At 39.8% G+C, this 26,387-nt stretch overlaps 1 protein-coding gene and 1 long non-coding RNA gene across 3 annotated transcripts in view; one reads left to right on the top strand and one right to left on the bottom strand.

The window, feature by feature from the left end:
• Window positions 1-26,387, top strand: part of PCDH15 (protocadherin related 15) — a 1,645,434-nt gene that overhangs the window by 540,201 nt on the left and 1,078,846 nt on the right. The window lies entirely within an intron of this gene.
• The window catches only part of LOC112808058 (uncharacterized), a 22,358-nt gene continuing 13,147 nt past the window's right edge, over window positions 17,177-26,387 (bottom strand). Inside the window, exons 3-6 of one of the 2 annotated variants that reach the window (XR_012374242.1) lie at window positions 20,605-20,714; window positions 18,864-20,000; window positions 18,110-18,168; window positions 17,177-17,679 (exon numbers count right to left, since the gene is read on the bottom strand). This is a non-coding gene — a long non-coding RNA (uncharacterized lncRNA). The remainder of the gene's footprint in view (window positions 17,680-18,109; window positions 18,169-18,863; window positions 20,001-20,604; window positions 20,715-26,387) is intronic. The other variant, XR_003204251.2, reaches the window with a different exon arrangement.

Below are 26,387 nucleotides of genomic sequence, written 5' to 3' on the forward strand. Positions count from 1 at the left end.
TTCTTTTTCTTTCTCTTTCTTTCTTTCTTTTTTCTTTCTTTCTTTCTTTCTTTCTTTCTTTCTTTCTTCTTTCTTTCTTTTTCTTTCCTTTTTTCTTTCTCTCTCTCTCTCTCTTTCTTCCCTCCCTCCCTCCCTCCTTCCCGTATTCTGGGGGAGCTTTACAAGTTTGTCTCAATTTTATCACTCGAATTCCATTTCCTATTCTGTGATGGTTTTTGGACCTGAAAATGATGTATATTATGATTTTGCCTTTTTCCTTAAGTTCCCTTATTTTATTTCATTAGCTTATCCATTCTTCTTTTCACAGACAGCTCAGCCTTTATCTGTTTTCTTATTTTAAATGCTTCTTTGTTTATAAACATGATGCTACTTTTTTTTTTCAAGTGTTAGAGACTATAAAGCAAATTAGGTTTAAAATGTGTGTCTTTAATGAATATATATTATAGGTAATATATATAATATTTACATATAAATAACATAAATATATATAATGCCTATGTATTTATAATATTTATTTCTATATTAAGATCTTTTCACAATTGTTTCTGTGTTTATTTCTTTATACATATCGCCTTTAAAAAGCAGCTGCCTATCCATTTAGATGTTTTCCTAAGATCGGTGCCGGAGATGTCTTTGGAAATAACCTTGCAATCACCTCTGCTGGTCCTTCTCCAGATCGACTGCAATTGCCAGATAGGATTATTCTCGACTTCAAACCTGTGACAGCATCTGCTTCATAAGGGAGAAACTCTGGTGTGCTCCGGGGAACCCCACTCCCTTTCTGGGTCTCAAATATGCCCCTGATTTCAGGTTTCTGCTACTAGTTGCTTTCAATGCTGGGGAGTCAGAATAGAGAAGGACGTGTTCTAAGAATGTCTCCTGTCTGTTCTTCCTCAAATCCATGGCACGGCATTAATCATGAGATGTTAGCAGAGTGCCTTATCAGGAAACTTTATGTTTATTCTGAGACACTGCAGTGCTCCCTCAGTGGGGGTGATGAATCTGTCCACAGAGAATTATGCCTTCACGTGAGCCCATTTCCTCTGTGTGATATTTCACAACTTTACATCTTTACATCTTGTAGGATGTGCATTGTGTTCTTTTCTAGGTTTCAGTGATGATGTAGATAATTCTCCTATTTTTATATTCCTGTAGTGATTTCAGCTGGCCTCTGAAAAGGGGCCTCTTCTCAATTTGTTATCTTAACTGAAAGTTACAACCACTTATTTTTGTTGAATCTAATTTTAAAGAAATTAATTATGGGATCAATTCTTATTTAACCAAAGAAAATGACCAAACCCAGAACTAATTTTTTTTATTTTTATTTTTTTTCTTTAAAGATTCTATTTATTTATTTGACAGAGAGAGACACAGCGAGAGAGGGAACACAAGCAGGGGGAGTGGGAGAGGGAGAAGCAGGCTTCCCCTGGAGCAGGGAGCCCAATGTGGGACTTGATCCCGGGACCCTGGGATCATGACCTAAGCGGAAGGCAGACGCTCAACGACTGAGCCATCCAGGTGCCCTAATTTTTTTTTTTTTTAAATCAAACACTTTACCCTTAAAAAAGAGGCTTCTATCTGGAAATTCAACCACAATCAACCACAAGTACAAAAAAAGAAAATAAAATATTATTATGAATTAGTAGGTTTCTAATGTCAAATTTAAGTTTTTACACCCATTGTAAAATTTTTGTTTTTGTTTTTGTTTACTTTTAGCCTATTAAAGGCTGGAAAGTGTTTGTACATGACTTTTAAAAACCTCTTCAACACATATTTTTAAGCTTCTTCTATAGGTCAGGTTAATTTCTACAAGCCTGTGAGATCCCTGATACCAGTTTTTATTCTAATGCAGGAGGCTAGCCAATAACCAGAGAGAGGCAATCAGTTAAGGTAGGCAGTACTTTACATTTGATCAAAGAAGTCTCTCTAGGAAAATTACATTTGAGCATATCTCGTCATTCTAAGAAAGGGAGAGACGCAGCCCTGCAGAGCCTGGTGTAGGTGGGGTAATTCAAGGGCTCAGAGAAAGACAGCCCCAGGTGCTATTCAAACTGAACACTGAGCCTCTGAAAACAAAGAAAGAGGGGAAGGAAATAACAATAATAAAGCCGCATAGAGGTGAAAGTAGACGAAGAGAACTCGGCACAAACTGCTTTTTCTCCCCCTTTCTTTCCCTTCTTAAGAGCAGAGGATTTTCACATTTGCACCATTCCTTTCTTTAGGTGGATGTGGTTTCCTGCAGAGGAGATTTGGTAATTCTCAATCCCAGCCTTGAAATGTGCATGTCTGACCAGGCTGAATATATCCATATATATTGAAGCATTGCATTCTAACTCAAAACAGTAACAGACCTCCTGTGAAGATTATGTACTTCAAACAAATGTCTGAATCATTTTCAAAACATTCATAGAAAAATTTAGCTTGGGAAAAACAATCTTTTTATTATGTTTTTATTGATCAAATTCAAAACAAGACTACATACACACATGGCCATATAGGTATGTATTTGTAGTTATTTTCTGCTAATTTTGAAATGTAAATATATGTGTGTGTATAAATGTGTGTGAATGTGTGTAAATAACGTGTTCAGGGGCGTTAGATAATCAGATATTAAATTCAGACTAAATATTAGGTTATTTGATATCCAGGCAAATGTTCTGTATATTTTATCTAGATTATTTTTGTGTTGTTATACAGTCATATGGTAATTAATTTAGTATTTATTTATAGGTTTTAATTTTTTTAAGTTTAGGCATTTTAAATATAGGGGAACAAACTTCTGAAAATCCCATTTATTACCTGTCTCCAAAAATTAATATGATCATGTGTTTGGTTACGGGATAATTGCTTATTATGATAAGAATAAGGATTCTAAGTTTAAGACAACAGCCCCACGAATGTAGTTGTGACAAGATTAGATCTTTTATACTAGTTTTTCTTCTTTCTACTTGAAGGGACTGTTCTTATCAACCAGCTTGAATTTCACTTTCTGATTGTGTACGGAGTAACAGTTTACCCCCTACTCCCATGAAGGGTAGAAGAGTCTAAGAAGCTATTCCTCTCTAGTAGTGACAGGTGAGTCTTTCTCCACTAGACACTCAGACAACTGATCCAGGAGATGCAGCATATTATGTTGGGTGCATATTCAATTAAAAAAATTGTTCTAATTTTGGTTGCTGTATAGATAGGTAAAACACAATTTAATTAAGCACCCTTTAATTCTTCATATATAAAGTTACATTTATACAATCCATTTAAAATAATAGACAGTAGTGTTTCATCTGAACTCATTAACAACCTCGTTATTGTCTGAGTTCATCATAGTTTACAGCTCTAAAATATATTAACTCTTTTGTATTTAACGTACAGGGAAAGTTAGAATTCAACATTAATTGATAGGTCTTCTGAGAGCAAAGATTCTTCTATGGCTGGGTGCAGAGCAGGTGAAGGGGATATTAGTTCTTTTCAGAGCATGGAGCGTGGGGAGACTGCCCAGGGGAAAGAGACTGTCACAGGTGTTCCAGAGGCTTGTCCATGATGAATGAGGGCTGTACCCCAAGTTTAGAGCTCATATGTCCCAGTGCCTAGAAGTCAGTTCTGTATCACAGAATTGGGGGACCATATCTTGTCCATAAAGACTCATGGGATCCCTGGAGGAAGTTCTACATTTTAAAATGTTCCACTATGCCTTTTAGGCAGTTTTTTCATGGTAAGTATAAGGATGTAGAAACAATAAATGAGGGCACCTGGGTGGCTCAGTTGGTTAAGCGACTGCCTTCAGCTCAGGTCATGATCCCGGAGTCCCAGGATCGAGTCCCACATCGGGCTCCCTGCTCAGCAGGGAGTCTGCTTCTCCCTCTGACCCTCTTCCCTCTTGTGCTCTCTATCTCTCATTCTCTCTCTCTCAAATAAATAAATAAAATCTTTAAAAAAAAAAAAAAGAAACAATAAATGATTTTTAAGAGAATGAATAGGATCATTATACTCATCCCCTATCTTCATTAATATGTTAAGTCATAGGTTATGACCAAATCATCATAAAAATATATGTTGGAAATAAAAACAGTAGTTGCCACCTATGTCTATTGGGTAGAGGATTTTTTTCTCCTGTTTTGGTTATATTGCCCTACATGGCCATAAAATATACTAAAAACTTTGTGATGTCTTTCTGTTCAAACAAAGTTTCATGCCTTAGGCTGTTTGTGTAATTAGTCCTCCTTCATTTACTGAATAAACATTATTGAGCATCTACTCTTTTCTGAGTAGTCTATAACATAAAAAGAATGTGAAAGGCAATGCAGTCTTTCTCCTGAACTTGGCCCAAGGAACTCACAAAGTATAAGGAAAAACAGAGCATGAACAGCTAACTCTCATGACATGATGCATGGTATAGTAATGTTATGAAAATGTTGGAAGGAGCGGTGTTTTCATTTGGGTCATAAGAGAAGTCTTTAAGGGCGGCGTTGGGGGGAGTAATACTAGCTAGGTCTTTAAGCAAAAAGAATTCAAAAGATAGAAAAGAGTCAGAGGGACATTCTAGAAAATGTATCAGTATAAGGAGACACCAGAAAGTGTAAATCCAGCTCATTTTTGTGGGAGTGGAAGAGTTGGTTGGGAGAGTAGCACATGGTATAATGTAATTTGAGAACAGAAAGTTAATTGTGTGCAGGAAGAATATTATATACACTTAAATCAATTATTTTTCTTTCATATGAACTACGCATGCTTATTTCTTACCCTGCATTTTGAAATTAGGTTTAAATCAAGACCTTCTGAGTTAAAAAAATATTCTTATAGATCATATATCTGGATCACTAAATTTCCCTTTGTTTTACTTAACTTATAACTTCTAATAGATAGTGTCCATATAATTCCATGTGAAGATATGCAAAGACATTTATTTTTTCAAGAACTTGGCAGTGAGTCTTTGTACCTAAAGAAAAGTGACTATATCCTCCTAGATCTCCCCTGTAATGCAACTGACTATTATTATCAGCATCTTCATTAAATATTCCTACTCCAATATCCTTTTAAGTACTGTGGGATTAATGCAGGATCTAAATGTTAGATTGTTATGTATAGTATCAAATTTAATTCATGCACATTTACAATGCATTCATAAACATTGACAAATATAATAATTATACTATGAGGTTTTATTGAAAAGTATGTTATCAAAGTGACATATTACAGGTTTATAAAATATAATTTTGAGTTTTCTGTAGATTTTTTTACTGTGTTTCATTCAAGAAATAAAATGTAAATGTGCCACTTTATTTACTACAGTTGATTTTATGCTCTCCTCAACTTCTAAACATTGCAAAGAGGAGTTGTTCTTCTCATAGTCTGTATCTCCAGTGTTTACTTGAGTTTATGCCTCAAGATAAATTTCTTCCTAGTGGTTGGTATATAATGGGTAGACAATAAATATTTGCTTGATAAATAATAGATTGTGGAAGAAGGAAAAAATATGCTAAAGTAATCTAAGGAGATTGCTATACATTTCTCATATATTTAAATATGCTACAGTATATGCATTTTGCAACATTAACCTTGTCAATGGCAGGGGATGCACTTTCTACTTCATGAAACAACATGCAACTCTCTGTTAGAAATGCTTTCTCATTCAGCAAAATGAATCTCTCTCTCTCTCACACAGACAACCCAGATCATTTTTATGCATCACAACCCTTCAGGGCTGGTCATTGGGTCAGTCTCTTGCTTCCCAAAAGAGTAGTTTAAGAAAAAATAGTCTGTTTTATTCTCTGGACAACAGCCCTCCTGAATTCGACACCAAGTCCTGTGGTAGCCATTCTTAGACTCATGCCAGTCTTAGACTCATACCTACAAAGTTGAAAGACTTAGACTTTTGATGACATCTATGAAAAAATCATTATTTTTCTTTTTCAAGTTTTTACTTAAATTCCAGTTAGTTAACATACGGTGTAATATTAGTTTCAGGTGCAAAATAGGGTTATCTAACACTTCCACACATCACCCCGTGCTCATCAGGACAAGTGCACCCCTTCATCCCCGTCACTTCCCATCTGGTGACCATCAGTGTGTTCTCTAGAGTTAAGAGTCTTTCCTGGTTTGCCTCTCTCTCTCTCTTCTTTTCCCTATGTTCATCTGTTTTGTTTCTTAAATTACACATATAAGTGAAATCATATGATATTTTTCTTTCCCTGACTGACTTATTTCACTTATCATAATACACTCTAGCTCTATCCACATCCTTGCAAATGGCAAGATTGCATTCTTTTTGATGGCTTAGTAATATTCCATTGTATGTATATATGTGCCACATCTTTATCCATTCATCAGCTGATGGACACTTGGGCTCTTTCCATCATTTGGCTATATTGTTGATAATGCTGCTGAAAAACATCAGTTTTTTACCGACCAATCCTGAATCACAGCCTGTTTCCAGTTATAATGGAGTCTCTGTATTTTGCACTAATTGGGGTGTGGTTCTCTTATTTTTGCTTACAGTGTTCTTAGGATAGCATCCATTAAATCCAATTTATTTAGATCTTGAGTTTATAGACAGAGTAATAAAATGCATACCATTGCATTTCTGGACAAATCTTTTTAAGTGTTTTGTCCTAAAGAGGAAGATGATAATGCCTGTGCCTATTCAGAATTCAGTGCTTAAATAAAATTCTAGCTCAAAAAATTTTTAAAAAGGAAAAGGTAGGCTTCAAACCCAGGTCTCCTGTCTTTAACTTCTGACCTGTAGATGACAGGCATGAATAATTCCTACAGTTTCAGTGTGTTTATGACGTGGGATCTCCACCAGGCGAGGTCTCATGTGTCGACTTTGAGTCATTTGATGTGGTTAAAACAATGCTGCCTTTCTTTTAGAAGTATGGGGTGAGTTAGAGTTTCCTCTAATTCTCACTGGCCTTATCCTAAAGTGTATCCTATTCCTCTATTTTTGCATTATTTTGGATGTTTAAATATATATTTACCTCTTGTTGTAGCATTCATTTTCCATACAGGCACCTATAATTTTGTCCCCAGTTTCTGGGAACTTAAGAACCCTAATCTACCCATTGGATGGGTGCTTATGGGGTTTATTGTAGCCCCTCGCAAAAGAGCAGAGCTTTTCTTTATTGCTGCCAATGGCGATGTGTGATTTATTTCAAGTATTATTTTATTAAAAAGACCTCCCTAAGTTTTTAATATAATGGTTTCTATTAAAATGTAAATCTGTGAACTCTGGTGTGTTTTAGTTGATTGATCTGATTTCTTTTTCCTCACAGATTTTGTTCTGTTCAAATGATTTTTTTTTTTAAATATATTTCCTAGTTTCTTTCTGAGCTCAAAGCCCCAACTTCCCTTAAGTCAGAACTCAATTTGCTAAGCCCTGTATTATCCAGGTGTCCTTTTTGGCTCATTTTCATCTTTGGCATGTTTTGAATTCTGTGGCTGTTCATAAGATCCCTCAACACAGTGGTGAAACTGCAGAAGCCTCTCAGACAGAAAGGAAAACGGCCAGGGGTTTGAGAACCCCAGAAGTCCAGTTCTACCAGTTTTCAGCCCTCTGGTACCCTTTGTAGCCTTGCACGCTGTGCGCACGACCGCTCCGGGATCCCCTTCGCATTAACTACAGCATAACACAGTAAAGAGAGGCAAATGTCGGTGTCTGGCTGCCAGTTTGTACCAGCTGCCTACATATTTGGTTTATATTTTTGGAAGGAGACAATTCCTATGTGGCCAAAACGTTATAAAACCTTAACCAGCTTGGTCACCTAACTTCTGTAAGAGAAAAATATTCTAAACTCACAATTCCTTAAACTTTTTAAAAGAATAATTGAACAAAAGAGAATTAGATTATACTTTGGCTGTGAACTTGTATTTACTTGCTTGATATCTGGTGTGTGGCCAGATCATTGTTCTCCGTTTCTAGGATTCACAAGGTGAAGTTATATTTAAGGCATAAATCATGACTGGCAGCCTCTTCGTTCTTGAAGCCAAGTTCTTTTAGACCGCCAGGGCCACAGCTGGGGCCTGTGGTTGTTCTTGACCATCCTGCCCCTTTCCTCAACCAAGTTCCCTCAGCCAGCACTGCCCGCAAAGAGGCAGCAAGAGTAAAGACAGGGAAAAGCTGGCTGAGCACTCATCAGCATTGTAAATACTCAAGAATGGGCAACGTTGTAATGGTAGGAGTAGGTTGAAAAATGCCGTGTGAGGGTGCTTTGTAGGACATCAGGGCTGTTCCCCCAAACTATTCTCTAACAAAGTTTTCCCCACTTCTCCGGTTTTCCTTTATTGTTTTCTCTCTATTCATTTCACTCCAACTGCACACAGAAGTATTATTTTTCAGTCTAGCATACATACAGAAGAGTTATTCAAAAATGCTTGCCTTCACAATACGGTGCACTGCTCTTAAATCTGGTTCCGGCACCATCCTGGATGTGTGAAGCACAATTTCCAGTGGATAAGACTATATGTAGATGATATCTATCAATATCTATCTATATCCATATCTACATCTCTGTCCCTCTCTCTGTCTCTCTCTGTCTCTCTCGTGTGTGTGTGTGTGTGTGTGTGTGTGTAATAGGGTGTATACATTTAACCTGCCAGGTACAATTACAGTATTTCAAATACACAAAGGAACAGCCCAAAAGTCTTTCTTGTGGATCTTTCTTCTAGGGATAGGGACAGGAAATCAGATGGAAAATTTTTGGAGAACACTACTGGACAGTAAGAATTCTGACCCAGAACAACTTGTTCTTTTTTTAATTTTTTTTTTAATTTTAGAGAGGGAGAGAGAGAGCTGGGGTGAGGGGTAGAGGGCAGAGGGAGAGAGAAAATTTCATGCAGACTCCCCGCTGAGCATGGAGCCCAATGTAGGGTTTGATCTTACTACCCTGAGATCATGCCCTGAGCTGAAATCAAAAGTCAGATGCTTAACTGACTGAACCACCTAGGCGCCCTTAATTATAGCTCTTAATTTTCAAAAATGCAGGGTGGCTTGGGGGAAGTTACTCAAACACTCAAAACCTCAGTTCCTTATCAGTAGAGTGCAATATTAATACCATTCTAATTGCTTTCTGAGTTCTTATGAAGATTAAAAAATAACACTTGAATGAAACTTTAAAACCATTCAGTGCTATATTTCACTATGACCCCCTGAAAAAGAACAAGTGTGTCCAAGGAGAATTTGGATTCATATTTAATGCTTTAGTCAAATGTGATGCTGTGTGTAAGTTGTCATAGCAATGGAGTCAGATATCACTAGAAGAAAATTAACATGAGGGATCTTCTTAAGAGTTTCTTGTAGTACAGGATACCAGATAAAAAGAAGGCAAAGACAATTTATGGAGGATCTTTAACATGGATAGGTTGCATTTGCATATATTATCTATCCCTCCGTGTTCAGATAGGCAACACTGGAAGATGAACAGCAGGAAGTGATCTTTAGTGGTTACAATTTCAAGGAAAAAATGGGAGTCATGATCTTGGTTAGCCTGTATGTTTAATACTTTTTCATTGATTGATTGATTGATTGATTGAGAGAGCAGGGGGAGGGGCAGAAGGACAGCAAGAACCTCAGGCAGAGTGCCCACTGAGCATGGAGCCTGACAAGGGGCTCAATCCCAGGACCCCAAGATCATGAGTATTCATCTAGTGAAATATACCACTCTTGGAATCACAAAGACCTTGGTTCAAGCTGGTTCCATCACTTTTAGCCACAGGATTTTGAACGGTGAACCTCTTTAAGTTGGTTTCCTCATCTATAAAATGGGGAAAATAATAACTAGTACTAGAATAGTACTAGTTATTCTGAAGTTTAAATGAAAGAATAGATGGGGACGATTAGCTGACAATATGTCACCAAGTAAGTGATTGATACATGATTTCAATTACTTTTGTAAATATCAAGCTTTGGGGTTTTAAAGTAAAATCTGGCATAGAGTGTTTTCAGGTCAACTCTGGAACTGATATTTATAAACATTGTGAGATGTCACGGTAGCATTTTTGTTTTTCATCCCCAATACTTAATACAGTGTTGGGCACAAAGAAATGTGCTCAATAATTATATGTTGAAAGAATCAGTAATTTGAAAACGTATGTGAAAATTTTGACGAAATATAACCCTACCTCAGCTTCTTGGATGATAAAGGTATTGTTGTAAAGGGCAAATTTAACCTATTTCAGCAAGAATTATAAATACAAGAATTTTGGCCCAGTGATAGTTAAAAAAGTACTTTCCTAGTATAATCTGTGCGTGTTGAGTATTTAGAATGACGGGAGAGAGATGGAGACTCTTTTTGTGAAGGCTCCTCCCACATTTGTGGTTGTGCTTCTTACAGAGGTTTCCACCCCACAGGGTCCTTGAGGACAGTTCAGCCCCACCCTCTCCTCCATGTCACCGGTTCTATCTGTCTATGTTGCTGGTGACATTTGACGGAGCTTCTCTGCCATTCCTCTTTGCTTCATCTTCAGTTATACTTTCCACCGTCTCGGAAAATGAAGTACATTTTGGTTTCCATCTAGACCATGACTGTGTTCTTTTTTTTATTATATTATGTTAATCACCATACATGACATCATTAGTTTTTGGTGTAGTGTTCCATGATTCATTGTTTGTGCATAACACCCAGTGCTTCATGCAGAACGTGCCCTCTTTAATACCCATCACCAGGCCAACCCATCCCCCCACTCCCTCCCCTCTAGAACCCTCAGTGTGTTTCTCAAAGTCCATCGTGTCTCATGGTTCATCTCCTCCTCCGACTTACTCCCCTTCATTCTTCCCCTCCTGCTATCTTCTTCTTTTTTCTTAACATATATTGCATTATTTGTTTCAGAAGTACAGATCTGTGATTCAACAGTCTTGCACAATTCACAGCGCTCACCATAGCACACACCCTCCCCAATGTCTGTCACCCAGCCACCCCATCCCTCCCACCCCCCACCACTCCAGCAACCCTCAGACTGTTCTCTTAATCTTATTCCCTCTCTTCTTGTCTGAGATCCTGCTGTACCATTTCTCTCTTACTTCTCTCTTTGCATTTTTACTATTCTCATGACCAGTTTTGTCTTTCGGTGACCATAAAAAAGATGTCCATGTCCCTGTCTTATAGTGAAATAAAAAAATAAAAAAATAAACTTTATACTTTTTGATTTCTAACATTACTATGCCCTTTATTTTCATGATTTAAAAAAAAAAAAACTATTAGTAGTTGTTTGCGATGTCTGTTCTTCTTCCAGCACTTGACCTTAACCCACTGTGCTGTGGCTCAATCTCAGGCTCCTCCGTGTCCCATTCTCCACACACAGTGCTCCTCGGCAGCGGTCTCCGGGCCACCCCCGCTGTGTTATCTGCCCTCCTCTCATGGACACAGTGGCAGCTAGACTTCGCGGGTCAGAATCTTCATCTGAAGCCACCATTCCCTTCCATGAGTCCCGCCCTCCACTGACGATAGGTGAAGTTCCATGTCCTGGAACTCCTCTACCTGGACATTCCTTTGGCACCAAGCCTGAAAACTGGTTATGCCATGTATCTTCTCATGAAAATCCCTTCTCCCTCAATCTTCCAGGCATCAAATCCTCCCCTCATCCTCCCTGTAAAGCCACCAAGGATCATGTCTTATCACTTTCCATCTCTTATGTATCTCTGAGGGTATTTTTCTAAGCCAGATTTGCATCTCTTGGGCTATTGTTTCGCCCACCGTTCCCACTGTATTTCTATATTCAGGTTTTGTAGTTGAGCCTCAAACACGTTGCAAAGCTGCTGTGTGAACTTGAAGCTAACCCAGTTAAATCAGTGTCCCTATCTAAAAAACAGTGAGGAAACACTAATTCTTACAGTGTTTTAAATGATATATATTATTACATATGTGATATGTATGTGTGTACATATATTAAAACATAATGATGTGTGTGTTTCTGGCAGTGTATATAATTTTTACTCTATACTCTGCATAGAGTATATTTAAGCACTTGATTAATGTTGTGATCTGATGTTATTGTCATAGGATGATTATCAGTCACCTCCATAATCCTGCAATCCATTTAATATAATTTCGTGAGCTTCATCTTCCTGCAATACAATGCGATTTCTGTCCTCCACTCATTGAAAATACTGAAATGGTTTACACTGTGCTACAGGATAATGTGAAAGTTTGTTAGCCTGAAATTCTAAGTCCTCTATGATTGGATCTTCACTGATTATAAGCTTATCCCTATTTTTAATTTTTTCCTCAAACTTTATTCAAACTGAACTGGTGAATATTCTCTACTTTGTGGTATGGTTTATCACTTCCAAAGGAGATTATTTGCCCCAGGTATTTCTTTTCATTTGGAAATTCTATTAGTCTAACAAAAGCCTGTTGAAAGGCACGGGAGGGGGGGTGCAGAGAATGGGGAAGAAGAGGAAACTAGATTTAATCTTTATTGACTCTGAATTTCTATTACACTTGATTTATTTTTTTTTAAGATTTTATTTATTTATTTGACAGAGAGAGAGAGAGCACAAGTAGGCAGAGTGGCAGACAGAGAGAGGGAGAAGCAGGCTCTCTGCTGAGCAGGGAGCCTGACCTGGGACTAGATCCCAGGACCCTGGGATCATGACTTGAGCCGAAGGCAGCCGCTTAACCGACTGAGCCACCCCGGCGCCCCTACACTTGATTTCTACCTACATTGCGTGAATCTTTTCATGTCATGCTGTAGAACACTTCTTTAAGATATCGGAAACATCAAAAATGAATTTTTAAATTCTGATCACACTGTATTGGATAAAGTATTTTATTCATGAAACCCCTAATAAAAGCATAAAGTCAGAATACACTGCAATTGAATTCTAATCATATGGTATCTGATAAAGTATGTGTCTTACAACTCCTCTAAAGATATAAAAATAAGTGATACTAAACTCTACTTAATCTACGTAATTTGTCCCAAAGTCAGTGTCCATTTACTGACCAAGTAAGTCTTATTATAAACTAAGAACCTGGAAGTTCTATAAATAGCTTAATACTGTATACATAGATATGTGTTGCATATACAAACAAGTATATGTATTCGTATGGTAGAACTAACGTGGTCCTTGTAGAAATTCTGGACAATAGGAGAGAGTGGAAGTCAGTGGGAGTCTCAGGAGGCAGATGGAGCCCCAGTGACATCTTGGTTTCTGACTGTTCATGTCTCTTCTCTTCCTATATCCTCTCCCTCCTTCCATCTCTCTCTGCATCTCTCTGCTCCTGTCACTGTCTCCCAACACACAGATGCAAGGACACACATACACTGAACTGTGAAGCTTCTAGAATTGGCTCTATGACTGTGGCATAGTATATGAAAATTGTCATGCAAAAGCATTTGGAGATACAGGGGAGAAGGCATGCATGCCTCCTAAAGTGGTTAGATTTTAATTCCATGGACACCGGGGATTTTTAAGTAGAGGCTGATATAATCTGATTCTGCTGTCAGGAATCCCATTTTGATTTTTGGAAAGCAAACAAAAAACAAGAAAGGGTGTCCCCACAGCCTGGAGAATGAATCGGGGAGGAACAGCAGTGACTGTCGGCAGGAAGCCAAGTGAAGAGGTTGTCACTGAAGTCTAGAATAGAAATAATGAAAACCTGGAATGAAGCAGAGCTTTAGCAATGGGGTTAGCAGGAGAGAACCACATTTGTAAATTTATAAAAGTAGACCTAATGGGATTAGGTGCCAATTAGATGTGATCTTTAAGGAATATAATGGAATCAGGACAATTCCCAGATTTCTGGATCCATTGATCAAATGTACGGTAATGCCATTTTTTTCAAGATGGTGTAAATAGAGGAAGAAACAGGAAGATGAGTTTAGTTTCAAACTAGCTGCATCTGATATGCCAGTGAGATACATAAGTTATGGGGCATCTGGGTGGCTCAGTCGTTAAGTGTCTGCCTTCAGCTCAGGTCATGGTCCCAGGGTCCTGGGATCGAGACCTGCATCGGGCTCCCTGCTCCACAGGGACCTTGCTTCTCCCTCTCCCACTCCCCCTGCTTGTGTTCCCTCTCTCGCTCTGTCTCTCTCTATCAAATAAATAAATAAAATCTTTAAAAAAAAGTGATATATAGGGCGCCTGGGTGGCTCAGTTTGTTAAGCAACTGCCTACGGCTCAGGTCATTATCCTGGAGTCCTGGGATCGAGTCCCACATCGGGCTCCCTGCTCAGCGGGGAGTCTTCTTCTCCCTCTGACCCTCTTCCCTCTCATGCTATCTCTCATTCTCTCTCTCTCTCAAATAAATAAATAAAATCTTTAAAAAAAAGTGATATATAAGTTATAATATTTAATACAAAGTTGGATATGTGGGTCTGTGGTTTATGTTTGAATCACGGAAAAAGACTACATGCACACAAACACATGATATACACAGGGTATTTTTGACTATGTCTCTGAATGCAACTAACCAGAGAACAGTGTATTCAGTGTAATAATATCTAAATAATTGGCTTTCTAGAAGGCAGGAAACAAATAGGTTTCCATTTCAAATAATGAGATCTAAAGAGTGGAGGTATTGCCTTTTATCTTGGTACTTGGTTGTGCATGTGCCTGAGAGGAGTGGGTAATAGTTTACCTAGATATTTTTTATTAATACTGACTGTTTATATTATAGCATCTTTCAAGAATATGTGTTTATTTTTCATTTGATGTAATTCTGAAATTTACCCACCCTTTACATGTAAAATATTCAGTATTTCAAGTGTTTTGTATTAAGATGTAAATACGGCTTTTCTGTTGACAATGATCTTAAATTGCAATTAGAATTTTATGCATTATGCTTTTGATTTGAGTATTAATTTACTTTACCAAATTAGTGGTATATGTTTAGATATCACTTATAAATTGATTAAAACTATAATCATTATTCAAAATCAATTACCACTTTAAACCATAAAATCTACCATTAAAAGTGTGAGGAATTCAAAAGCTGTGGAAAATACTGAAATTCTCATTTTAGTAGTTCATCAAATAAAAACAAACATCTTAAGAAGGTCCTTTTCCTTGAGTAGATGATTTTAAAATATGCCCCAAATTGACTTGATTTAAACTGTAAGAACAGGTGGAACAGTTTAGACCCGTTCATTACTTCTAAACTGTAGTTTGCTTCACAAGTGGTGGCAGGTTTTTTAAAAGCATTACGGATGCGGATGCTCAGTGTACTTCTAGAAAAGCTTGCAGATTTATATAAATGATTGCATCTTCACTAGCTAAACACACCCATGGACCCAGAACGCAGATCCATAGACAGAACATTTATGTTCTTATTCTGAAAAGAGTCTGATACTTTTCTATCAGATATACAGACATGCACACAAACACAGACACACACCCACACACACACACACAAACACAGACACACACACATAATTTTTTAAATCATATTCTGCCAGTATTTTTAAGGGCAAGAATACTTCTGTCAGGGTTCATCAAGGAAAGTTCCACTGAGAAGCCTGACAGAGTTCACATTATGAAAGACGGTGCTGGAGAAGGGTCCACGCAGACACATCCTGCGCCTCATCGTTGTGGGTGTTGCTCTGCATCCTTAGTTACCTCCACTCCACCCTTCAGCCTGTCCTCTGATGAAAATACAGGAGTTCGTGCTGGAAAGGGAGGGAGGGAAGCCATTTGTAAGCTTCTAAATGTCCCGATTTGCATAGAGTAGTCTGCATGGTAAGTGCTCAATATGAGAGCTTGAATTAAAAGTTTATTCAAAATCAGTAACTGAAAAGTATAGAGTAGAGTTATAGAAAAGAGAAGGAAGAGAGGAAGGAAGACTTTAAATGCCTGACTGGATTACGGTACACGTGGTTGGGGTCACGGTGTCATGTGGGTGTGTAAGGTATATACTAATGAGCAAGATCAGTGATATATCAAAATACAATTTCACTCTCATGAATTCTTTAAAATCTGTTCATTGGAGTATGGCCATTTGATATCCTGAGATAAAACTGGTAGACCCATTAATTTTCTTTTTTTTTTTAAGATTTATTAATTTATTTGAGAGAGAGCGCATGTGTGTGTGAGCGTGTGTGAGCGGGGGAGGGGTCGAGGGGGAGAATCTCAAGCAGACCCCCACTGAGCTCAGAGCAACACACAGGGCTGGATCCCGGGACCCTGAGGTCATGATCTGAGCAGAAACCAAGAGTTCAGAGGCTTAACCGACCGAGCCACCCGGGCGCCTCATAGACCCATTAATTTTCTCGAAGCCCTCAGGTAATAACCTATTTCAGTTTGAAAGTAAGAATACCCAGTACTGTGTTGTGATTAAAAAAAAAATCAGATGTAATTTAATATAAAATTTCCCTCCTCTGCTACTAAACGGGGTGCTGCCTCAACCAGGGCCGTAGATTAGAGAGAAACTTCATCCTCCTTTTCTCTTTCTGGTTTCCCTCCCTCGAAAATGACTGTGGCTTGAGCCCCTTTGGGGAGAGATGAAGGGAGAGAGAAGGGGTACATCAGGAACATTTCTTCCCTGCTGAAAGCACTGAGTTCTCTGGCCTCTAGGAGGTTTGTATTAACTCTTCCTCTCATGGGGCACTTTTGTGAATTAAAGATTCTTGTCACAAGGACTTCTACAACTGGACCCCATATGTTGCTAATGCTGTCTCTGTGTTTCCCGTGACTGGGTTTTTACGCTCAACTTTTGGTTCATGAGTGAGCTATCCCACTCAGACTGGTGTTGAGGTCCTTTATCCCCCCAGAAGGTTTTGTCGGGAAATACATCACTGAAATGCATCAGCCTGGTTTCCTCTTCTGAGAGGCCCAATTTGGACTCATGGGAAGGAGACGGTTGTCTCTGTAACTCTAGAAGGACAGAACTTACTGCCTCTGCCAAGAACAGTTAACCAGTTTCTCGACTGACCTCAGACCACCACACGGGCTCAGACACCTGCCGGGATTGTCTCCAAGAGAGACCCCAAAGAGCCAAAAAGTGTAAACACTGGGCTTGAGTGTGAACATGGCAACCACTACCCCTTTCTTTGAGCAGGAGGAAGGACATATTATAATGACTTTCTCTCAAGAAATTCTCTGTATCACTATTGTGTGACCCCCTTGATACCACCTTGATCTGACCGGGAATCCAAGAGTCATGAAAGAGGTTCTCTGACTTCTCCTCTAGTTACACACGTCATGTTTGTCTTACAGTCATGTGTTTGTTCTTAATATCTATTTATTGACATTACATTAAATATTGGGGCAGGAATTATCCCACCTCAACATGATACTACAGATGATTTTAGTTTTGAGAATATAAGACTGGATTAATCTATCGAAGTGCAGAGCCGTGCTGACAAGTACAAGGGTCGAAGTTGTCACCTGGCTTCCAAGGTAACAAGTTAGCCACAGCTGCATGGGTGCTGGGAGCTCACCGAGGAGTCCAAACGTAGAGACCAAGAGTGGTTTGTTGCTCACTACAGCATCAGAATATCTGTGCTAGCTTTCCAGTTCCAAAGGGTAATGTGAAGAGGCAAGGTGACACTTGCACACATAGTGGCTTGTGTTTCAGGAGAGGAAGGCTGAGTTTAGGAAGCTGGAACCTTCTGTAACTAGGAGTAGGTATGCCTGTCCTCTCCTCCCAGAAGGAGATGGTATCATTACTGTACAACAAGAGAAGGATGCTGCCTAGGTTACAGAGTGAAACAATATTCCTCCCTTCTAAGCTGCTCACTCTGCAAATCAACCTGAAAAATAGAGTGAGGAAGAAAGGACAGTCAGTGCCTCCTTGCAAGTCATGCAAACTGCAAGAAAACCGTGAAGGATTGTCTCCTAAATGCCAAAGGAGGCTTGCAACAAAAATACGAGTTCAATTTCTGTGTTATATTTGAAGTGATCGTTAAATATTTAGGTGTAAATTTTGTGTAGGAAATTTGAATTTAGAGGTTAAGGTTTATTGCATTAACTTATTTATTTTAATTTAACTTCAGTAGAAGTCAATTTATTGCTTTATATTCAGAAGGAATTGGCCCTTAGGGCACGTGGAATTTTAAAGTTTCAAGATTCTGTTAATGACAGACACCAGGATCTTATACTAAAAGAAGATCTGGAGTATTTCTTTACAGTGATAAATATTTACAAAATAAGTTTTTTCATTAAAATAATAAAATTACTTACGGGATCTTATGAATTGATAATGTTGTGGTTTTTGTTATGATACTTGGTAACTGATGTTTCTGTTGAGGAAGGAAAGGTATATTAAATCATGTCATTTTTTTTTGTTGTTCTGAAGTCTAAGAGAAGTCCATAATATTCCATTTGGTACAAGGTCTATATCACTGAGATGAAATAATTGGGGAATATTACAAATTCTAGCATGACTGTCCACAGAATGTTCCAAATGTGTTTGCAGAAGAAGTTATATGTATCACATTATTCTAACAGCTATTTTGTAAAAGTATTTAGCCCTCAAGTCTAAATCAGAGATAACATGTGTTTCCTTTCTTTAGAGTGCCTCCATCAAGGGCTCCTTTCCTTTTCCCAAACTTCCATCCTCACCCCGGGACATTTACTTCCATATCCATGTGCTGTTACAATCATTTTCTAACTCCTCATCGGAGATAAACTTTCTCACACAGATTTTTGGTGGTATAGAAATGCGGGAGCCATCTTAGAATACTCCAGGATTTCCACGTCTTCATGGATCCCTGAAAAACCCTATGGTTTCAGATTCTCTGTGAAGTTCTCTCTGCTATCAACTTGCCCTCACCTCTGCATTTTCTGGGCTGTTCTTGGAACCTGATCACTTACTACTTAATCCCTTACTTTCCAAGATGAGTATGTTTTTACCGCAGATTTACTTCCATGTAAGTCCCCAGTTTTCCAGTGTCTATCCCGTCCTAATACTGGGGAGGGCAGACATAAATATCACCTTGATGTTTCCTTTGATGTTTGAGTTCGTTTTGGACGCAGGACTCTGGGTGTTCAGAGTGCGAGAGATAAAATTAAAAACCGGCCGATCCAAACTGAAGAGTGTCGGCTGACTGCTCTGACGTACAATTTAAGTGTGATCATTGCCGTAACATTTTCTTCATCCTCCAGCCACCAAACCACTGAACTCTTGGCCTCTGCACCCCTGAGTTCTTGCTCACTTCAAACAGGCCTTGGGTGCACCATCCTGCCGTGTCTTGACTCCTGGAAATGTATGTGTAGGTCTGTCCTGTCCCCCATGCTGAGCTGTACGTGGCAGCTACTGGATAATTATCTGTTAACTATTTAATGCTCCAGAAACATATCACTAGGCAACTTCTCTTGGCCATAATAGAGAATAGTCTGCTGTCAGCCAAACATGCTTATATAAGAAGGCCTCTGATTTTCATATATGCTTTTGAACGCCTGCGTATTATGCTGTCAGGCAACAAAGTGTATTTTTTTATATAGCTGAAACATTTCCAGTTGTTCTGTTGGTCAGCACCCTTCTCTTCTGCACTCTCTAGAGAATAGCAGATTTTAGTTCATCCTAAGACATAGGAAAAAGATGTTCAGCCTACAGAGGTGTGAGGATCCTTGCGTTATTTTTCCCAGCTTCATTTTAAGTGCATACTGTGTTCCTGTAAGAGCCATGGTCCAGTTACACCATGCTGGGGTCACTGGGGGAGACCAGGAGGAGGCACGCTTGATTTGGATCTGGGATGTGGGCCCCTCTGCGCTGACCACGATCCATCTGTGCCTTTGCTCTTTGGCTGATGTAGGAGAGAGGTGGATGGGAGCTCTTGTTGTTCGGATTTCAGGTGATTCAGGCAACAGAGAACACCAGCAGTCTTGAGAGAAGAAAGAGCGTGAAGTAGAGGCATCTGTCTCCCTTCTCTCTCTTGAGAGTAGACGTAGGCATACGCCTTCCTTGACTAAATGTTAAGGCTTCTATCTGCTCCAAGTTCTTGCTCTCCCGAGTTCTTGTAGGTGCTCTTTATTCTTATGCCTGAGGGCCCAAGGTGGTATCTGATGTTGGTTTCCCTCACAGAGACCCGAGTTAAGGACTCTGGTATAGGTAGCTTAGTCAGGAGTTACCCTAAACCATCAGGACAAGATAGGAGGAGAAGTCAATAAAAAGTGTGTTATTGACCTCGTTAACACTTTGAGCTTCTGGGGCTCAAGCCTCTAGAACCATACAGCACGCTCTTCGGATTTTCTCTCTGACGGTGGACACCCTGGATCCTTAAACCAAATTTCACCCCAACCCCGTTGCTCCTGCATGGTTAGCTCCCCTGCATTTCCCTGCAGTTTCTTCCCAGACACCTCCCGTGGCCCCAGAGAATTTCTCAGATCACAAATGAATGGCCGGTGTTGTGCACAACACTGTCCACCATACCGGGTGCTGTCACAAAGGTAGGCTAAGGAGAAGCGAACCGGGCTCCAGCCCATGGGCCACAGGAGGATGAGAATTGAGCCACCCTCCCTAGCTTCTGGGCACAACACCTGCCCCCGCGGCGTCCTTGTTCTCTGCCCACATCCTCTGAACAGCATCCTTATTAACTTTCCCTCAAATTGCCCAGTGTGAATGTACCCCCTGTTTCTGCTGGGACCCTGACAGACACAGCCTCTGTCGGGAGCGGTGCTGCCCAGCAGAATGCACTTCCACAGTATCCTGAACCACATGCAGGACGCAGACCCACCTGCACGTGCGTTGGTGACCTCCCATTAAGTTGTGTCTGTGTTTGCCAGGTCTCCGTAATGAACAAGGAACGTAAATGTGTTCAGTAGGGCACCGAGGTGGACTCGTTCCCTGTGGTAGGAGAAAGAAAAAGAAAAAAAAAATGGTATTCTGTTTCGAACCCACTGGTCAAGACAGCGCAGATAGGCAGTATTAATGTGCGAAAACTTAGCTCTGACTCAGTATAACTGAGGACAGGGCGGTGATTAATGGTTTTAAGTATGTCTTATAGTAGAAAACGTTTGTACACTGTGGTCCTTGGAGGTCATTTTAATTATAAAAGCATTTCTAAAGTCCTTGTTAGGGCTCCTGGGTGGCTCAGTCAGTTAAGCAGCTGACTGGGTTTCGGCTCAGGTCATGATCTCAGGGTCATGAGTTCAAGTCCTGCACTGGGCTCCACATTGGGCGGGGAGCCCACTTAAAAAAATAAAAAAGTTGTCATTGTCATAGTTACTACACATAATAGAGAACCACATGTCTCTGTTTTGTAGGGTATCTAATCAGTGTTTGAACAAACTTTTTTTTCATTATAATCAAAACAAAGATCCCTTTGTTATTGAATGAATTACAAAGTACAGGACTGCAGATTTTGTACTATAGTTTGTGGCAAAGAAAATACAATGTATTCTATCCAAACCAAATTCTTTCTTTCTCTGATCTTTACATTTTTGTCACTACAGAAAAGTCCTATTCACTAAAAGTGTAGTTTATTATACAGCAGGCTCCTGCTTTAGTTTTATAAGCATCATTTCTTATAAATTTTGCAAATAAGAGCAGAACTTGCCATTTGCACTGTGATGTGTTTTGTTTTTGTTTTCGTTTCTCTCTCCCATGGAGGGAGCGAGAGGCCCACAGACAGAATGGTCAGTGTCGTAAGGGAGGGGGCACAGTTACCAAAGCCGAGAAAGTGCCCTGAAGAGCTGCGCTTCGCTCATTTTTTTCCTGTATGATAGACAAGTGTCTCTTTTCCCTTTTTTTTTTTTTTTTTTTAAGATTTTGTTTATTGGGATGCCTGGGTGGCTCAGTTGGCTAAGCATCTGCCTTCAGCTCAAGTCATGATCTCAGGGTCCTGGGATCGAGTCCCACGTTGGGCTCCTTGCTGAGCAGGGAGCCTGCTTCTCCCTCTACCCCTCCTCCCTGCTTGTGTTCTCTCTCTCTCTCCCCCTGACAGAATCTTAAAAAAATAAATTATTTATTTATTTTGGAGAGAGAGAGACAGAAGGGGAGGGGGAGGGGAGGGGAGGGAATCTCAAACAAACTCCCCACTGAGCAGGAAGCTTTATGTGGGGCCTGATCTCAGGACCTCAAGATCATGACCTGAGCTGAAACCAAGAGTCGGACGCTTAACCAACTGAGCCCCCCAGGTGCCCCTTATTTTTCTTTTAAACAAGTTGCAGCACACTTTGTTGCTATTAAAGTCATTTCATAAGAGATATGCATGCATTATATTGCATGCGTTACAGTATTTTTCCCCTTTAGGGAGGGCTGGTAGTACCCATTCAACTTTTTTTTTCCTATTATTATGTTATGTTAGTCCACATACATGACATCATTAGTTTTTGATGTAGTGTTCCCTGATTCATTGTTTGTGCATAACACCCAGTGCTCCACGCAGAACGTGCCCTCCTTAATACCCATCACCGGGCTAACCCATCCCCCCACCTCCCTCCCCTCTAGAACCCTGTTTGTTTTTCAGAGTCCATCGTCTCTCATGGTTCATCTCCCCCTCTGATTACCCCCCCTTCATTTTTCCCTTCCTTCTCCTAATGTCCTCCATGCTGTGCCTTAAGTTCCACCCCAGTCAACTTGTAACACACCAAATTACTTTCTTGTTTATGCAGAAATGGTAAATATATTTTAATGGGTGATATCCAGTTCCTTTCTACCTTTGTATTTGGTTCTAAGTAGTTTTACATTATAAATGGTTTCATTTATTTTCATTTTGTAATATCAAAGTGGATACTAATATCTGACAGAATCATAAGTGGTAAGGTTGAATTCTTAGAGGATGGGAAAAGACTCAATGAGTTTAAGTAGCCAGAATGTGGGGAATGTAATGAATAGATAACTATTCTAAGGTTGAAATGTGATGTCCTTTGATTCAATCTCCCATTCCTTCAGATTCATTGGTTCAGAAATACTTTAGCATCTATGTTAAACCAAGCACTCTGCTGTTTGTTATGGACACAAAGATTGAGCAAACACCACGAACCTGGCCTCAGGGATTTGGCTCAAAACTATTGCATTGAATATTAATATTTCCTTGAAATATAAGACATGAGTATATAAGAAAGCATGCTACAAGGAGAGTTGAAATTTCATGTGGGGTCACTGAGCTGAGGTCAGCTGGGTTAATGCTTTTGACTAAGCAAAGGCAGTGGGGGTCAAAGTTGCTGGAATATTCTGAGTTAAGTAAAAGATTTATGCAAATCCCCTGAGGTGGGCGTCATCATAGTCACACTGGTGGGAATACAGACTGATAGAAAGAGGGTAGAAATGCCAGGAATCATCACTAGGTGCTGATTCTCACAGAAACTTAAGATGCTGATAAGAATTGTGCTATCTTATAAAAAATTGGGACAACATATCCAAATTCGCATTTTCAAAACATTTTTAAGGTACTGTGTGTAGAATTGTTTGGAGGGGCCAGTAGAGGATGGACATTCATCCATCTGGGTCCAGTTTCATGGCCAATGTGAAGGGCCACATCCAGAAGGAAAATTGAGATGGAGAGTACATGGATGGATGCGCAAGATATAGTTTAGAAGTGAAATGAAGGGAACTGGGTGATCAATTGTATAAAGACAAAGTCATCAAATGTGATTCCTTTGTTTTTATCTTGGGGAAAGTAAGCTCACAGTACCTCTATATACTAAGTAAGAGAACATTTTGGAGATGAATAAGTCCTGGAAGAGAATAAATCATATGTTTGGAGAAATTTTGACACATGTAAAGAGATGTTTCATAGGCATTTGATTATACTGGTCCTTAATTTAAAAGTCTGGACTAGGTCCATATAGTGAAAAGATACTCATGCAAATATTTACCATTGTGGGTAGATTTTTCTTTTTTTTTTTTTCTCTTTAAAGATTTTATTTATTTGAGAGTGGGGTAGTAGGAGCATGGGGGTTGGGGGCATGCAGAGGAGAATGGAACCACTAAGTAGAAACAAATTTTAAATATTTGTCTCTATGGGGGAGAAATATTATGTTAACAGATACTTGAATAGCTAAGTTACATTTTTACAATAATACCTCACAAAACAAGTCTGTCATTAAAAAAAGACTTCTGTAACTTTTTAAAATCTCAGTTATAACCAACTTCCCTAATATTGAACATTTTTAGAAAAAATATATATATTCCAATACTGTATCTCCAAAATACATGATCGAGTTGTTAAATGACCCTATATAATTTTTTGACTTCCCCCTTTTCTCAGCCACAAGTATAACTTATAGCTATAAATAATTCATGCAAGAGATAGAATAGTTAACAAATGCCAAGCTGATTATTTTATAGACAAAAGAAGAACAGGTACAACACAAATTAGGTCTCAGAAAAACCAAGACCTCCAAGGAAGTTGGAGGTGTTTCACAACCAGTTTCAGAAATTTACTTTATGCCAAGGGAGAAACAGCTTTTCAAGAGGTAATTTGTAATAGGCTTTTCCTGTTGTCAGTAATGGACCGAAAGATTTAGTACTCCTCGGGTGTTCTGGAAGGACCCAACATCCATTTCTCTTCCTGGTTTTGAGTGCCCCATCTGCTCTAGTGTGATTTTCATACACCCTGGCTAAGACCCTAATCATGCCGCTCCTTCGAGTTAATCTGTAATGATCCTCCATTCCCCGCAGAGTATCGTTTTCTTGATCTCTCTCCCTTTTCATTTTATTTTCACATTATACTCTCTCCTCCATTCCCAGTCTGTCTCCTGGAGGTCATGGTCTGTCTCTATTGACGCAGCCCAGCTCTTCCCCATTACTTTCCAAGTATTGTGTTTGTTTTGTTTTAATTGAAACATTGAGAGAAAGGGAAGAATACTCTGTAATTAATTCTTAGGGCCTAAGGAATATTTTTTTTCAGTTTTAAATCATGCATTATTTAGACTATTCAGAGTCTTAACATAAACAAACTTGAAACGTTTTTATATACATCTTTGTATCAGGCATTGATATTACCAAAATAATCACCATTAGAAGAGTTATTGGTTTTCCATATGTCAAGAAAAATTATTCCTGGATCTAAATTAATCCGCATGCTTAGGTATATTTACTTATAGAAAATTCTCCCATATTTGAATTTCATAATTTCTTAAGCAGCTTTGTGTTAAGATCCTATATCATGTCAAGGTCAGAAACAGAAGCATCAATCATTAGCGCAATGTCTCCTCACGTCTGAGATTTTAATTCCACTTTCCAGCAATATCTTCTCCACTTTTCATACTGTTAAAAAATTGAACAGTTTTTCAGTACAGTATGTTTGGTCTTGCATCTTTTTCTATCTCCTAAATTAATCACATCTTAGTTCCCTAAAATGTATGTGTGTGCCTATTTGGGGAAGGAGCAAGAAGCATACTTGTGTCTGCTCTCCTGTTGTGTTTCTCCCTCTTTCCCCTTCTTCAGGGTTGAAGCATTCATGTCCCATGTCTTGCTTTTGTTTCTTCTCAAGGCTGAGTATTTTGCATGGTTTTACTATGCGGAGGGGGGCAGAGCAAGGACAGACTTCTGGGGAGCAGCCCGAAAAAGAAGGAGAACCGGACACACTAGAGAGGAGATGGAGGTCTGGTGTTTGGAGACAGTGGTGATTCAGACCTCGCTCCTTTGCTGAGCCCCACAAAGGTAAAGTCTCCTACAGCCGGAGTCCACAAGTAGGCGCATGATATCCAGGGAATCAGGCGCTAGGTCTGCAGGACTGGGCAGGATGCCAGGCCCTGTCTGTGACATGGAACCAGGTCACTGGACCTCCAGGAGACATGTACAGCCTGGACAGTTGGCAAGATTGCCCTCTTGTTGTTCTAAGCTACACTAGGATCGCTTCCATGTTAGACCTTGTGCTTCTGTGCCTTCAACCTGAATGGCCCTCCTTGTTCGCCGGAGACTGACTCCGTTCTAACACATCACCTCCTCAAGAAGACTGTCCCGGAGCCAGATTTATGTCATGTTTCCTGCCCAGAGTCGCTCGCTGTTATCCTGACAACACTGTCTCCCAACGCCGTTAGCTTGTTCATGGACCGATGTGTTCCAGATGGTTTAAATCACCCACCAGAGAGGGCGGAGCAAGACGGTGGAGGAGTAGGAGACCTGGATTTTGTCTGGTCTCAGGAATTCAGCTGAATAGGGATCAAACCATTCTGAACACCTACGAACTCAAAAGGAGACCAAAGAGGAGAGTAGCAACAACTCTCTGAACAGAGAAGCGACCACTTACTGGAAGGTAGGACGTGCGAAGAAGTGAATCCGAGGCGATATTCGGGAGGATAGACGGCGGGGGAGGGGCCTCCGTCGGCCGCTTCTGGCAAGTGCTAGAGCCGCGGAGCACAAAATCGGACCTTTTAGAAGTCGGCTCCGCGGAGGGACGTCGCTGCAGTGGCTAAGCGGGGGTGGAACCCTCGCAGGACAGTGTGGTCTCAGGACCCTCGGGGTCACAGAAAGACCGGGGGGTGCCTGAGTGCGGCAGAGCTCCCAGGTACCGGAGCGGGGAAGCCGGCTGCAGAGACGGAGCCGAGGCGCGGGCTCTCAGCTCGGGGT

Source organism: Callorhinus ursinus, unplaced genomic scaffold, assembly GCF_003265705.2.
Source record: "Callorhinus ursinus isolate GAN/ISIS: 27379988/994484 unplaced genomic scaffold, GSC_fseal_2.0 scaffold32, whole genome shotgun sequence".
Lineage (NCBI taxonomy): Eukaryota > Metazoa > Chordata > Mammalia > Carnivora > Otariidae > Callorhinus > Callorhinus ursinus.